Here is a 16,447-nt window from a genome sequence, read left to right on the forward strand (position 1 = left end):
AAGGGGATTTCTAACCCTGACCTAGCACAGACTAGAAAGCTCTGCTATGGTGTCAGGGGCACACTGGCAGGGCAGCCCTGCAGACCAGGACTAGGTTATGGATTCACTAAGTGAACACTCTGAAACACTGTAATTGTCATCTGGGCTGCATTATTGCAATATGGGGGTTTTAACAGGGAGTTAAGAGCAGTGCTGACCTTTAAATACCCTAAGTATTTTAAAGCTGTACTTGAAGATTTTACATCAATTATTTATTAGCATTATAAGTAAATGAGTTATTATCATTCATGAATTCTGTAACAGCCAATTTGTTTCTCTGCCCAGAGCCTTGAAGTGCCTATTTCACAATTTCTTAGAGACGTAACCATAGGAACTAAGTGGTTGCCAACATAAACCCTCACAATTAATGACAATAAGCTTTCACCCTATTGAGTGATAGTGAAATGTATACAGAGCTGATGAAATGCACCTCAAGGGCCATGGGACCCTGTAGGCAGAGGCACATCGAGTGGCTGTGCAACATTCACATGCTGCCTCAGTGAGTGCATTGGCTCAGCTGTGCGTTTTTGAAGCTCTGACACAAGAGAATCGTGCTGTGAAACGGAAGACCAAGAAGGCAGATTTTCTGCCCTGGAAAGCAGAGATCCCTCTGAGCTGTAATAGAGGGCAAAGACAGTGCCCTTGACCCACTCCCTGGGCATCACAGAGGAATGGGAAATAGCAATGGAGAGGAGCCACAATTCCCCAGGGACATCAGGAAAGCTGCAGCACTGGAGGGCCACGCTCATGCAGTTTGGAGCAGCCCCCAGAGCTCCCTCCCTGCAGTGGGGCACCCATCTCGGATGAGGTGTTCAGCTGTAGATGCCTCCTGCACTTAAGTATCTTCTGTGGAGATCCTTCCTGTCCCTTTCACACTGGGAATTTTGCCTCTGTTCCCCTCTGAAATGGTGGTTTTGGTTTTTTACCTATGCATCTGTTGCTGGAGGATAGACAGCTCCACTGCAGATCATCTTTATGTGGGTGTGTGATTTCCAAGCAATAGCATGGTTTTCCCAAGAAAGGTTCACAAATACTCCATCTCTGGAGGTGATAATTTTATATGTGTAAGTAACAGGCCCAGGACGAATTCTTTTGCTCTTGTTTGCCTTTGACCAGGAAGGCACAAGACCTTCTTGCAGGGGAAAATGTTCAGTAACACCTGAAAGCAAACTGCTTTCTTGCGAGGGAGGACATTTTCATCAGGAGTTTTATGGTAACAGGCTCAGAGGACATCTTGAACGGCATCTTCATTTACTGCTTCAAGAGAAATATCCAGATGACTTTTCCCACAACATGTTATTGTAGAAATTAGAATATGGAAATTGAGGCATCCTTGCAAATGGTTTGGGGCTTCATGAGGTGGCTCTGCCAGAAAGAGCTACAAGACTTTCCTGTTTCTGAGATTCTTCCCAGAGTGATGCTGTGGAAGAAGATGCTGAGTATGCTCCAGCTTCAGAGAAGGAAACAGTTATCTGCCCACAAGGTAGTGGAGGACACAAGAACAGTCACCTGGGGCCTGACCAAAAGGGAACAGAGCCCTTTTGCTGCCAGGGAGATGAGTGCAGGGAGAGGGTGCAGGGAAATGTAAGCAGCACGTGAGGGGTACATCTCCAATCTGGCAGCTCCAGACTCTCCAATAGGGAGTGAGGGGCTGCCAGAGAATGGGATCAACCCTGAAAAGGAACAGAACTGAGAGCTTGTCAGCTAAATCTTTGTGAATGAAAACATCTGAAAAGGGGCACAGGAGTAGCTTCCTTTTTTTTCCGTGGGGAGCACTGCTACAGAAAAATGAAGTGCTTCAAGAAGGGTAGCATAGGCAGGGTACAGTCCTGCACACACACATCCATTTCTATCTGAGCTCTCTGTATACAAATGCTTGCATTAACTTATGCCATACTGATTTTTTGCCTTTTTTTCTTTTATATATTCTCTATATTCTTTACACATGTATTTGTAGCTCTGTAGCCTATTGGTGCGTTCACAGATAGTTTTCCCAGTACTTTCCCCTGCCCTGATAAGAAAAAATATATTCCAAAGCCCCTATCCTATCTTGGTTCTCCCCGGGAACCAAGGGTGAAAGACAGCTCTTCGAGACACATATTCATCAACAGGTTGTTTCCATCTGAGGGGGGAGGATTTAGAAGGGGCTTGAACTGGGGTGGGGGGATGGCATTACCACCTTTTTGTCAATTTAATAAACTTATAACAAACTTCTGCTAATTTAATAAACTTACAAAACCATATGCACCCCCATGGGCTGTGGGCTTTTGTGGGCATTTTTTGTATTTGCCCTAAGAGGCCTCCAAAAAAGACCAGCCTCTATATTACTGCCTATATTAATATTATCTCAAAAGCATGTTGTTTCATTTCTAGGTTTCTTAAGACATCGTAAGAAGCCCCATTTTGCTTCTGCAGTGCAATAATCCTACCAATAAAGAAGCACGTTTGAACATTTGATGTCATTAAATAAACTGTACCGAACCCTTAAACAGATTTTTGGTTATCTCAGCCATCAGAAACACTCAGAACCCCCCCTGTTTAAATGTATCTGTCTTCAGCTGGGTACAGATACACAGTTCCTGGCAGATAACAGTGTCACACCAGATAATAAGCTCCTGCTGCTAGATAAACCACCTGGAGGACGATGCACATTTGAATTTCTATTCCCTTGGCTTTAATGAGATGCCATCAGCTCAAGTTTGGCCTCATATTTAAATGTCATTAAGAGAAGTTCTATGCAATCATAACAACAATAAAGAAAAAAAAATCAGCATGATTTCTACCAGAAACAGGCTTTTCTTGCAAACCTACATTTCTTTGCAGTCTTTGTGCAGCACTGTGTTGGCAGATAAGAAATCACACCAAGCGAGGATGGGACTGAGACATCTCATAGGGTTACCCAGGACTTGGTCATCGCAGAGGGGCCAGGGGTCCACCCTGGCAGGGATGCAGCCTGTGACATGTGGCAGCCGTGTCCCCATCCAGAGCACTGCTGCCTGTGCATGGCACAATGCTGTGCAGTTTTATTTGACATGGACACACTGATGTGGCCACCGAGCCACGCAGCCAGAAGAGGTTTGGAGACTGAGAGGTTCCATTTCCAGAGGTTTGAGCTCCTTCATGACCCAGCACACACGTCACCATCCATTGATCCCCAGCAGCAGCTTCTCCCCATGGAGCCAAAAGGCTCAAACCAGCCAGATTTGGTGGTTTTCCTCTCTCTGCTTCATATGCTGCTGAAATCCAGTGCGTCCAGTGCCACATGCCAATCTTGATGAAAGTCTTGGTGACCTCTGAGGGTTTTAAGATCTCAAAAACTCATTTTCTCCTTCATATTCCAGCATGAATAACTTGGAAAATAATCATTTGGCCCCGTATATATATATATACACATATGTATATATATTCCATCATATTATATTCTAAACAACTTCCTTGAGCTACAAGAAACCGCATTAAAATGCTCGCAAACTGAGTTAACAAATGTCAGCCAGAGGTCCCAAATATAATCTGTGCTGCTCAGACCCCAGGCTAGAAGTCTGAATAAACAGATGTTCTTTGTACTGTACCCTGAAGGTTAAACTTAACCTCTGTTAGACAAACAAGGGACACATATTCTTTTCTAAATAAGAAAGGTCAATGGCATATGTAATCAAGGTTTATACCATTTGACATATTTTAGGCTTGAGGTTTTAGCAGGAGGGAGAAAAGTTATAATATTTCTAGGAGAGGAGAAGCAGACAGACTGCACAATAAATCAAAAAGAATTCAGAGGCATCCAGCGAGAGACAGCAGCTCCCTGTTTCCATACCTACTTTATTTGCAGCTTGGGCTCCATCCCAGCTGGAGGGATGATCGCCAGGCCACCTCCAAGGAATGGCTCCTCTCTTACACTCTGTTCCTGGCAGGTTTTCAGGTCCACTCACAAGAAGACCTGGGTTTTACTCTTTCCTACCAGTGAGCTGGGACTTGAGATGTGGATGTGAGTAATTTCACCGGAGATAAATTTTGTCAGAAGGACTCTTATCCATAAGAAGGAAAGGCCTACAGTGTAATACTCACAAAGAGACTTAGAGAAAAAGTCCAAAAAGACCTGTAAGACAAACTGTGAAACTATTTCCCATGATCATAAAGATTGATGAGAAAGTTAGGGAAAATCCTGGTCACTGTGTTTGCTTTTTTCCTGGAAAGAGGAAAACTAAATACACTGAAAGGCTATTTGTTTCCTCATGGGTTTGTCAGCAGGGTTTTTACTTTTTCTTCTGCTCCTTTTGGGTTTTACAATACAAAATCAAGGCACGTGTTCCTCTTCACTTTTTTGCAATCTCCATTGATTCTTGTTCCTCTAGGCTGTGCTGCTTTTTCCTGCGTGTATTTTTATTCTGCTCTAACTTACCCTGCATGCCTTAATCTGTGGAAATTTTTTGTTATCTTCTAACTCATGTAGATATCCATCTTTCTAGCTGAGCAAAAACTAATGTGGATATCAACAGTCTGTATTCCAGCTATGCAGTGCTGTGTGTGGTAGAAGCTGCCTCCCACATCCTATTGCTTTAATTTACCTGTTTGATTTCTCTTCACATAAGTGAATCCTGTCTCTGCCAGACCATGCTTGCTGACCATGGGGATTACTTTTAATGTGGTTCCCATCCCACAGGAACAAGGATTGCCAGAGTTATGTTCCTTCCTGCTTTGCTGAGTTACACATCACCAACTAATCTAGAACTGCTCTCAAGGACTCCTGTTACTCAATAGAGCACAATCAACAGAACTGCTAAATGTTTTGCCATGTTGTTTCATGAACAGTGGGTTCAACTGAGGTGACAATGCCTTGTAAACCGTCTGCAATGAGATATGTTTTATTAGGAAAGTACAGAACTCTGATTGCTGATCATCTAAATTAATTTCAGGCTAAGTTTGCTGCAATTTGATTTACTGAAGTGTTCCGAGTGACTCACAAACACTTTGAAATAAAAGGCTGGTATGACAACTGTACACAATGACACAGAAAATAAAGGCCTTTTCCATGCCAATTGGAAATAAACCCACATTTATTTAAATAAAGATATGAATTATTTATGGCACTTTTGTAACACAAAGATGCTGATGCAGACACTATCATAACAGAGAATACAAAAGCAGAAACTAAACATGTGTCTTACCTGCCAATAATCCTGCAAGATATCTAAAGAAATAGTACCTTGTTTACTATAGCAGGCTGTTCCTCCCAACACAAAGTGGATGTGCGTTTTTCTGTATTTCATCCCAAAGTCAGCTAGAATACCTTATATACTCATACTAAATATTTCCACACTAAAGCTGAATCTTTATTATTGTTATAATACAGAGAAAATATCCATTGATTACATCCAGACAGACATGTCCTTTGTCATCATAAGATATACAGCAGTTTTATTGCCTCTCACTGAAAAGTCAGCATTTTGCAAAATTTAAAGAAATTTTAAAAAAAGAGAGAGAAAAAATAAGTTGAAAACAAATTAACAACACAAGTTTCATAGCCATTTTCCATGGGAACAAAGTCTTCTATAGTCAGGGAAATTATTCCTTTTAAAGTTTAGCTTCCAGTGTTTTGTTGTGAGTTGCATTTAAATAGGGAATGAACTCATCATCTCACTGTTTAACCATCTGTAAATAGTCTAAATACAGGACATTAGATCTAGATAAGAAATCTCTACAAAAATGTTCATTGGTATTTAGTGCAAACTAGAGCAAACTCCATTTCGTAGACAACATCAGAACTCTTTGTTCCTCACAAATTATCTGGAACAGTAGATATTTCTGCCCAATGGTGGTATTTTGGCTGCCTTTAGTGAAAGTTGAGGGAGCATGGCTGAGGTAAAGTGTGCTCAAATACTGGTTAAAGTCAGTAACTAGACCTTGGCAGATTCAAACCAGAATCCCTGGGAAAGGGTGTGAACCTCACAGCCCTGCTTCAGAGACCCACTGCGAGGGTTTTGTCATTTCAATTATAAGCTGCCCTGCAGCCATGAATAAAGGAAATAAAAAGATAACCTAGAGATGTAGCATTTGCTGCACCTGTAGCATTAATGATGATTTCATCCCACCTTATCCCATCTGTAGCAGGGCATAATTTCACTGATACCCTTTTAAAACACAGCCAGACTCTCTACTTCAGGGGAGGGAATCAGTCCACTGGTGCCCACACGAAGACAGAGCTGTCGTTCAGGAGCACAGCAGCCAAACACCATTTCCAGAGGGGCTCTTAATCGACGCATCAGAATGTCCAAAAATGAGCACGTTGTCGCTTCTTTGATTTGCTGACAGTTTGCCCCCAGGTAAACCTCCAGCACACTAATAGTTTTTCTTGGCCAGCACAGCCAATATAGGCTTAGTATCTTTCTTTGCTAAATAAGAGGAACATTTACAATAGCTGCTGGGTAGAAAATTAACCAAGTGAACTCTCCAATTTGTCTGTCCCTGTCTGTCTCTCTCATTAATTTTTTATGGAAATCAAAGACTAATTCTGTCTCTCTGCTTGTAATCACATTCAAAACATGCTCATGACTCAGTAATCTGCTCATGAACATTGCCGTTCTCTGCAGTAGCTCTGCAGACACCCACATTTGGGGCGGTCTGAATGTTCACACAGCTTGCAGTTGCCAACACAGTTTTTATTCCTTGCTGTTTTTGTCATTTTAGACTCTCCCCTCCATTCTGAAAGCTATCAGGGTGAGCAGGAAACTCATCAAGCCAAAGTCAGAAGTCATAAGGAGCTATTCACCACACTGCAAAACCCTGGTAAGCAATTTCTGATGGCTTTAGTAAAAAATCAAATTTACTGATGATGCTTTTTTTAAAACAAGCCCAGCCTGAAAGGCCAGATGTGAAATCTTGCACTTATTATCCCAATGCAAGGGAAGTCTGATCCAAAATTTTTATTTTGGCTTGAGCGAACTTATTTTCTCAGTTCCTCTGCATACAGAACATAATGGGGGTGAGGTTTTGTTTTAAATTTCAACTAGCTGCCAAGATGTTAACTTTCCTAGCTGTGTTCAGCATCATAATTACCTGCTTCAACCAGTAATTGCTTGCCTTCATACAGCAGCAATAATCTAGTTTTATTCCTCATTCTGCCCTAGTCAAAAAGGCTCTGGGGAGGAACTGTGAGCAGGTATCCATGTCACCTTCCCAGCAGCTACTGGAATAAAAAGTGGCCAAGGAGAATTGACACTTAATGGCAATACCATAATTTGTGTGCTCCTCGATGAGGAGAGACAAAAGGCAGTGATGAACCAAGGACCAGGAGCAGCTCTGTGGGAGCACGAGGGGCACAGCTGGGCTCATCACTGTTATCCTTTCAGCTGCATTTTGATGGCTTAGCAACACAGCTAATTTTACCTAAGAGGGAAATGGTGAAGCAAAGTGATAACTCTCTGTTATTAAGCAAATGCACTCTCATTTATCGCCAGATTTTGGATCACAAAACTAAAAGAGATGAACACAGAACTTCCTTACTATTTTTTGGTGTGCATGTGTGTATAATTAGTACAAGTGTTTTTCCACATTCAAATCATGTACCAAAACCAACTATCTTCCAGCATATAAATGTTTTTCTGACTGTATGGACATCACAAGCACACTGTCAGGAGAGTTTGTAGCACAATGCTTTGAACACTTTTACTTAAGACCCTGTTCTATAGATAAAAAACCACACATGTGTATTGCAGAGATCTGGTAATGTATTCAAATGTTCTCTCATGCTTGCTATGATCACAGTCCCCAGAGCATAATATTGTGGAAGAAGCTAATTTGTTACATCATCTAAAGAAAACAAGCACAGGCTTCCCAGCTCTGCTCACAAAACAACACATAAAACCAAAAAGGATTTCTTTATTCTTAAAGAACGAGCCATGAGTTGCCATAAAAAAACTTTGATAACCACAAAAAAGAAACACAGTAAGCACAATAAATTAGAAAGTATTTTATTTAAAAATAAACACCACAAATCTGAATGAGAGAGAATTCTAAATGAGACATTTATTAGACCTGGGATGGCAAAGGAATAATGAAGTAACATGTGAAAACTAATTCTCTTTGATTTGACATGTTGATTTTTGTGTGTTTACAGCTAGGCAGGGATTTGCTGAAGAGAGGTGTCCGTGAGGACATGCAAGTGGGTCAGAATGACAAGTTTCTCCAAGCCAAATTGCACTATTTTTTAAAAACTACTTTCTGGAGAAAGTCTAAGGAGAAAAACACTCCTCTGCCAACTAAGCAAAACTTTCTTAAAAGTTCTTGTGCAGAATCTACTCTACTTCTGATTATTTACAATTTCTTTATTTTATTTTGCCAGCTAGAGTGTTTCCATATCAATCTAGAGCATGCTCATTTTAGACTTTAAAACTGGGTCAACACACCCTGAAAATTCACACCAAACTGCAGTTCCTGAGCACAGATAGGCAGGGTTGTCAAAATATTCTCATCACTGAGTAAATTTGTGCTTAGAGCAAAACCAACAGCCTGGAAAACACAAGTGCCCTGCGAGCTATCAATTAAGCCTTACATCAGGATAAACTTGTGTCAAGAGAAAATTATTTCCATTTTACCTGGAGAGATTCAGGTCTGCTCTGACGTACTGAGAAGGACAGGTCAGGAAAGAGTCCACTTGCCTAAAGAAAGGGTATATTCTTGCTGTGCTGTTTGATAAGGTGCTGCAGGGAGCTCCTACACCCTCAGTGGGGTGTGATTTAATCTGAGCATTTTCTGAGATTTCAAATCATTCTCATTCCTCATCAAAATGAAAGAAAAATGCTTTCAGGACATGTTTTCGCAAAAGCTACGGAGTGTCCCCAGAGCAACCCAACACTTCGTGACCAGGGCAGAAATTTGGTTCCTGGACTTTCCACACAGAGCCCTGGTGTCAGTGAGGTGCAGTGGGGAGACAGAACAGTTCTCCATCACAACTTGGATGTCAGAAAATCCACCTTTCCACAAATCCTCTGGAGAGCCTCTTTTTCTCCCAGCTGGTCTCTCTTTGCTTAAAGCCTTCTAGGCCCACAAACCCTTTAGCTCAGAATAACAAGATGAATCAAAAATACTGAGATATAACTAAAACTGCAGGAAGAATGCAACGTATTTTAATTTTTTGAAGTTTCTCTCATTTGCAGCAGCTCAAATTGGTCTTTGTGGTCTTTTTTGGAGCTTCTCTTACTGCATTTATTTAAAGAATTCATTTTGTTTTGACTAATGTAGTCAAATAAAATGTTGACAGATGTAGAAATATATTTCATAAAACAGTACCTGAATCACAGCTTTTCATTAACTTTATCAAAATTGACACCTAGTATGTTTTTTCCTAATCTTTGGAACTGATTTAAGACAGGAAAAACCTCATACGACTTTCATCCCAGGTTATGCTTACCAACTGCTCTTTCTAGCTCCATATCAAACACAGAGCCAGGTAGGAAAATCAGGTGGGTTTTCTCTTCCTGTAGCTATGCACACAGGCCTAAACAGGTAGGAACTAAGTCTACTTGGAAGATGTGATTCTGAGAGTGGGTGGTTCAGAGGCCAAGACTAAACCTTTGAACTAAAAGGAAGGTAGAAATGTATTAAAGACATCACCTCTGGTTCTGGGAGGTGTGTTACTATTCACTGCAAGTTGTGCTCAGATGGAGAAAAGCATCTTGCTCAGCATTCAAAACATGGCACCACCAGCTAAAAGGTGGGCATGTTGGCTCCATAGAATCCAACAAAAAATTTCCACAAACTTGGGAGACACCAGATCTTCCTCCTGAAACACTGGCCGCATCTCTCCTTCCTGCACTGACATTTTCCTGCTCTAGTATCACTCTTTCCTCTGCTTTTACATGCCATCCTCCTAACTTAACCCTTCCTCCATTTAGATGTATTTTATGAAATTGATTTTCAAGGCATCACATTGCCCCATCTGCTGTACAGCTTTATCTGCTGCTCTTTCCTTTCACTTCTCCCTTTGCATCTTTTTCAAAGCAACTGAAAAAATTAACCTTTACTGTGCAGCACCTTCCCAGCCAAATGAAGGAGGAGGAACCAAGATCTACCTCCTTTTTCCCATCCAAATGCCTCATGAGTGTTTTGGTCCTGAGAGGAGTCTGAACTCACAGACATAAAATTTGCTTGAATGTATTTTTTCCAGGCTTGTCTTAATTCAGTGTTATTGTACATGGCTTCTGCTCCCCAAACAGCACTGCCAGACATTTCTGGTTGGAAGTCACAGTGCTCTGTCTTAGACTCCAGTGGGATTTAATGAACAGGAAAATACCCCCTTTGAAACACATGGCTTTCAGGCTATTGAATGGGGTGAACGTACACTGAATGCTGATCATATGATTAAAAAACAAACTGCAATAGATGAACCTAATTTCCAACCAGATACATTTTCTAATAAGATACATATTTCCTTTCCAGTTCTGGTACTGCCAGTATCTTCCTGCATCTAATAGTAGGACACACAGGATGGGTGGGTCAGAAGAGTCCAGTCTTAAATTTGTAGGAAAAATGATGCTGTACATATTTTTCAGTTCTTGTCCACCCTAAACTCTCCATCTTAAGATATGCAACATTCACCAGCTTACACATTTGACATTTCCCACTTTGACCAAATGCCCATTCACCTTCTCCTTTGAACTGTTTCAGAGTCTGTTAACAGGGGAAGATAGAACTGCTCAGGAAAATAAATCACTTTTTAAAAAATACCACAGTAGTGCAGGCATGTTTCTGAGTAACTGAGTTGAAAAAGGGGACAACTGCAAACCACATGCTTAAAAGTACTTGGACAAACTGGGCCTGTGCTATTCAAAGGCATCAATTTATATTGTGTTAGTAGTCAAATCAAGTAAGAGTTAATAATACATGCCATTACAGTCAGTAATTAATTCAATAAAAATTAAATAAATGTTAAATATTATATATAAACATTACTTAAAGTATTATTTAATACAAATATTAAGTAATTAAATTCAATAATAGTTAATGGTTAATTCAAATAACTTACTGAATGTCTAAAGGATCTATGTAAAGAGAACTTACTTTAAGACTACAGTATCAATGAGCTATCATTTTTTAATTGCCAAAAAAAACATCATTTTTTAGCTGCCCAAAGGGTGATTTCCAAAGTTAAAACTAAGTTTCTGACCTTACACTGTTACCCAGAGGCAACCCTCTGTTGCACTGACTAACACAGTACTAATCTGATTTTCAGGAACATTCAGCTTTAAATCCTCCTGTCATTAGTAAAGGAAATGAGCTGGCCTGTGCACAGCCATTACAGCTGTTAGTGATGAGGCTGGCAGCATAATTCAGATTGAGTCCTCTCTCCCCAAACGTCACAGCAGCCTGGTGTATCTGTGCTCCAGAAATCCCTGCCCTAACCTGAACTGGAGCGGGGCAGGGATGTCTCAGGTGATGAGTTACCCTTCCCCACCTCGTCTCCAAATTCCTGTTAGGTAAAACTCATCTCCACAGACTCTCTCCCTGCCCCAAGTGCTCATCAGGCTCCTGTCTCTTGTACATGACTCTGCAACAAACAAACAGAGAGACAGAAACTGCCTCCTGCCAAAGGAAAAAATTGCAAGGGAGAGATTAATGTGGAACAGCTGTGCAGTGGACTTTTTTGAATAATTTGCTGAAAATAAACTTTAATGGCAAATTAAGAACAGAGATTAGCCCTGCAGTTCTGTGTTCTCAGAGGGTAACATGCATGCACAAATGTAAAGCCAGAGCTTGGCACCAGGAGCAGCTCAGCTGGCAGCGCATCCCCAGGAGCCAGGCAGGGATGGGAGCGTGGCTGGCAGGGAGCTGCTCTCCACAGTTGGCTCAGCTCTGGGCAGGCTCTTGCTTTTGGGAGCTCTACTCCCTGTGAGCTCACTCAGGAGGGAAAAGGAGGGGACGGCCAAGTGGATCAGCTTGGCTGCTCCTCTCCTCTCTGCCTGGCTCCTGAGAGGCGACACAGAGGTTCTGGGCAGTGGTGGAAAACCATTGCCCATGGCAGGGAAGTCCCTGCCTCTGCCCAGTTCAGACTTCACTCCTCTTAATGTACCTGTTTTTCCCTGTTGCATTCACCAGTTCAGAGGCCCAGATGAAGCAAAACCAGACCTTTCAGGTCTCTCCACCAATTTTGTTTCCCATCACAGGGGCTGAAGACAAGCAGGCAGCCTGCACTCCACTGGCCCATTTGGATGAGTTTTCTGAGCTCACCAAGAACTCAGGTCCTTCAGTTTGTATCTCCTAAAGTCTCAGCCACTCTCGCCCCTGCTTCCCACTGCAACAGTGGGTCTTACCCTCTCCCAGCAGCAGGGCACCAGGAAGGTGAGTTTAGTGGTGTGATAGCCCCTTCCAAGAAGTGATGGGATACAAGGTAAGGCACACTCTGCCTGGCTCGTGGAATGTCTGCTACCTCCAGCAATGTCTATTTCTGGGACCATACCTGGTTCAGCTTGCCCAGAAAACATCTCCTTTATGGAGCCCCCAGCTCTGAACACAGATCTGTCAATGCAAATTGTGTCACCTCCCGTCAGGCTACCCACTGAGTGCTGGAGTGGTGCCTCTGCAGGGAGTGCTTGGGCTTGGATTCCTGGCTGGGAGGCAGGTGGAGGCTCTTCCTGAGGGAGGAAGGGAGGTTTCCCTGCTGCACTCCTGGGATCTGTGAATTAAACACCTTGGCTCCATCATCAGTTTCTCCCATAATGACTGGGCACTGACAGAGAGGGATGAAAACACCAAGTCATTCCTCCTCCTCTGAAAAGATAAAGGCCAATAAAAGATGGATGTTGGCAGGGTGGCATGAATTACCACACAGGCTGATGTTCTGAAAAGTCCCAGCTTTGCCAGCATGCCTGACTGCTTCATGGACATTGAATAACATGACCCCAAACATGACAGAAACTGCTTGTGTCTGCAGAAACTATGTCAATTCATTTTGAGGTTAATTCAGCCAGCTCTCATCACTGCTTTTGCTTCAGCTGAGAAAAGACATTAATCTGTTTAATTTCTCCCTCTGTGTTTCAGATCAGACATCCATTTACTGAATGTGATTGATAAATTAATTAATTCTGCAGCATTCCTTCCTTCCACTAGTTCAGAGCAGACAAACTGAAAAAAAATCACTGCAAACCTTTATATATAAAAGATAAACTAGAGATCTTCTAGGATGTTTTAAACTTCAGTGCCAGAGGAGGATTGAAAGATTGTTTAACCTTGTCCAGCCCAATTCTTCCTCATCTTGCATCCTCAGCAGCTCTAAGAGATCCCCAACATTGCATGGTCAAACTCAAAGGTCTGTTTGGATGGATATACTGCACCTGGCAGGAGAATTTTCTCTGTATTACTTCATGCTTTTCTGATTTGTTCTCTTACATTCATTTGTTCTCCAACAAGCACATTCCCTTTTTTTTTTTTCTTTTCGAAACAATGGTATCCTACCAGCACGTGAAATGAAAGCATTTTCAGTACTAAACTTTTGTCAGTTTTTATTTTTTGCCAGTTTCTCTCTTTATGAAAGAGAAAATTTGAACAATTGGATGGTATTTGAGAGGAGAGACCACGGCTTGAAAGGGGCAGTGGTGGAAGGTTCCCAGAAGCAGACTCAGCCTCACTAAAAGTGACACCTGCTCTTTTACCAACCCACACGGACACATTTCAGGCTGCAGCTGAAACACACCCTGATTAATGGGAAATTGTTCCTTAACATTGATAAACCACTCATCAGGAAACACAAAGCACATCCAGTTCCTTCCAAACATGAAGACATTTGCTATCTGCTCTATAAGCTTTATTACAGTATTTCCTACAAGTTTTATGCATGCAATCAAAGCATGTACATCATGTTCTGCACATTTTAAACACTGCCATAAAGCAGAGTAATGACCTTCCCCCCTAAAAAAGTTAATAAACCAATAATATACAAGTTTTACATCAGTGAGGCACAAATACTAAGTATATGCAAATTGCACTGATAAATCTGGAATGTACATGTTGTATCCAGCATTTTACATAGTTATTTGAAATACTGGGACAGCGTCAGGAAAGACTGATGGCCAGCCCTGCCTGACAAGACATAGGGTATACAAACCTCTTGAGTGGGGAAACTAATGCAAACATATCATAGTTTTTGGAAATGAAAGGGCCAACGCAATAATTCAAATGCCACCTAATCTTTACTAGTTCAACAGCAAAACAAAAGTCCTTTCCCAGGTTTGGTTAAAACCTCTCTAATAGCACATCATTAGGAAAGGCATTTAATCAGTGCCACCCCCGCCTGCCTTGGGCTGTCTCTGACACCTCCGTGCAGGTCCCTGCAAGCTGAGAGCCGTGAGCAGTCAGAGGATACAGAAAGGACTGTCACGGAGAGGAGAGCATGGCACATACAGCAGTGCTGCCTCTGGCTCACTGTATGTTCCCACTGCCAGCCCACGCCAGCTGTCACAGGTGGGAAAGCCTCCAAAAGTGCTCCTTTTTTTTAACCTAGTGAACATACAAAGATGTACAGGGAATCCCACAACTCTTCCACAAAAAAAAAAAGTTTTGATATATGACTGTATTTGCTGTCTGTCTGCCACTACCCAGCAAAGGACCTGTATGCTCATATCTGCAACTAACGCACTGTGCATCTAATAGCAAATGTTGGCTGTTTTTCTTCGCACTGTACTGCAAGCTCATCTGCAGAGCAACAAGGTCTACTTCTTTGTAAGTACAGAGAAAGCAAAGTGGAAAAAAAACAGTCATTGCATTATTATCCCCTTGTTCATCCCTGCTCCTTCTCCTACACTCCAAGGGGTTACCCATGCTGGAAATCTGGCCCAACAACTGCATTTCAAAAGAAAGTTACTTGTCAAGACGAAATCTGCTTTCCTGATGATCCTGATCTTCTCTTCTTTTTGTTCTGCAAAATAATACAAACAGAATGAGAGCCCCTTCCCTTCCTCTTTTTTTTTTTTTTTTTCTATTAGGCTGTATAATTTTAACCTTCAAAGTAGGCCAGCTCAGAGAAGGAGCATTTAATCAGTTACAGTGATTAACAAAGCTGTTGTGTTGTTAAAGATTACATGTGAAGTGTTTACCAAAATACCATCCACTTTGTGCAAATTATTCCTAGATGATGCTAAGAAAAAGCATGCAGAATGCAGAGAAAGACTAAAGAAAAGAGCCTGACTGAAATGCATCGGTCTGAAGCTCTGAAATTTTGGGCAGCTTATCACTTTCTGGGATTTGAAATGATGTTACCCATCTGTCATTATGGCATGGAAATAACGACGTCTCTCAATACGATGTAGAAAATGAGAGCAATCTTTATTCTTCTACATTCTCTTTTATAGAGTACTTCGGTACAATTCATATGATTCGTCCTTAGAGCCTACACCCCTTTATAAACCTCTTTTGCCAGTAAATACGCTGGAAAAACACCACTTGCTGATGGTTTTCACTTCTCAAGGATTGTTCTGCTCTTCTTTGAGATTTTCTCAGACCAGAATGAGAAAGCTGCTTGCCTGTCTTTCTCAGGCCTGTGTGAAGGTGGTATGGGAATGATTTCACACAGACACTGTGGCTGCCTGATGCCTACAATCAGACCATTGTCAGTACCCATACCCATCCATTAAGAAAGCCAGCACATCCCACAGCCCATATGAATCATTGATGAGTCAAGGGTAAGGAAAGCCTTGTAGACTCCAAGATTAAATACAGCATGTCTCATACCTTCTGTTGCTGACTTATATATTTTCAAAATAATCAGGAAATATAGCACACAGCCCTTTAACATAATTAAAATGGGGAGCAAACCTCTCTTCTCCTTCCAGTTCTTCCTGGCACTTGTGCCGCCTGAAGATGCAACCATCATGGTGGGTTTTGGGGATTGTTTGTGAACAAATCCTGGCACATTTATTTTGGCTATAGCCTCAAGCCTCTTCCCCTGGTTGGAGGCATTGAAGCAGGCTTGGGGTCCTGGCCAGGGTGGGAGGCTTCCCACCAGAAGAGCCTTGCCCGCCACTGTAATTTTGCTTTGGTATCCCTTCATTTTGGTTTGAAAGCCCTTGCTCTGTGGGCTTTCATTTTTTTAAATTATTATTTTTAGCACATTTTCTATCCCACCTGTGGTGCTGAAGGGTCAGGCACAGATGCTAGACGCCTGCCGTTCCCTTCCTGCAGCTCTGCTCCCCACCCAGACCCTGCAGCCCTGGGGAGCTGCCCTGGGCCAGAGCACACACCTCTTGTCTGCATCCTCGATTGAGCTATGGTGATGGAGAAGCAATTAATTACAGTTTTATTACCTTCATTAGGAGTCTCAGCAAGGGAAGTGAACATTCCAATGAAAACTTCTGCCATTGTGCCCAAGTCAGGCAAACACTTGGTTCAGTAGAGAGCCACCTGCCCATGTCTGCAGTATTTGCTG

This window comes from Prinia subflava, chromosome Z (genome assembly GCF_021018805.1).
Source record: "Prinia subflava isolate CZ2003 ecotype Zambia chromosome Z, Cam_Psub_1.2, whole genome shotgun sequence".
NCBI lineage: Eukaryota > Metazoa > Chordata > Aves > Passeriformes > Cisticolidae > Prinia > Prinia subflava.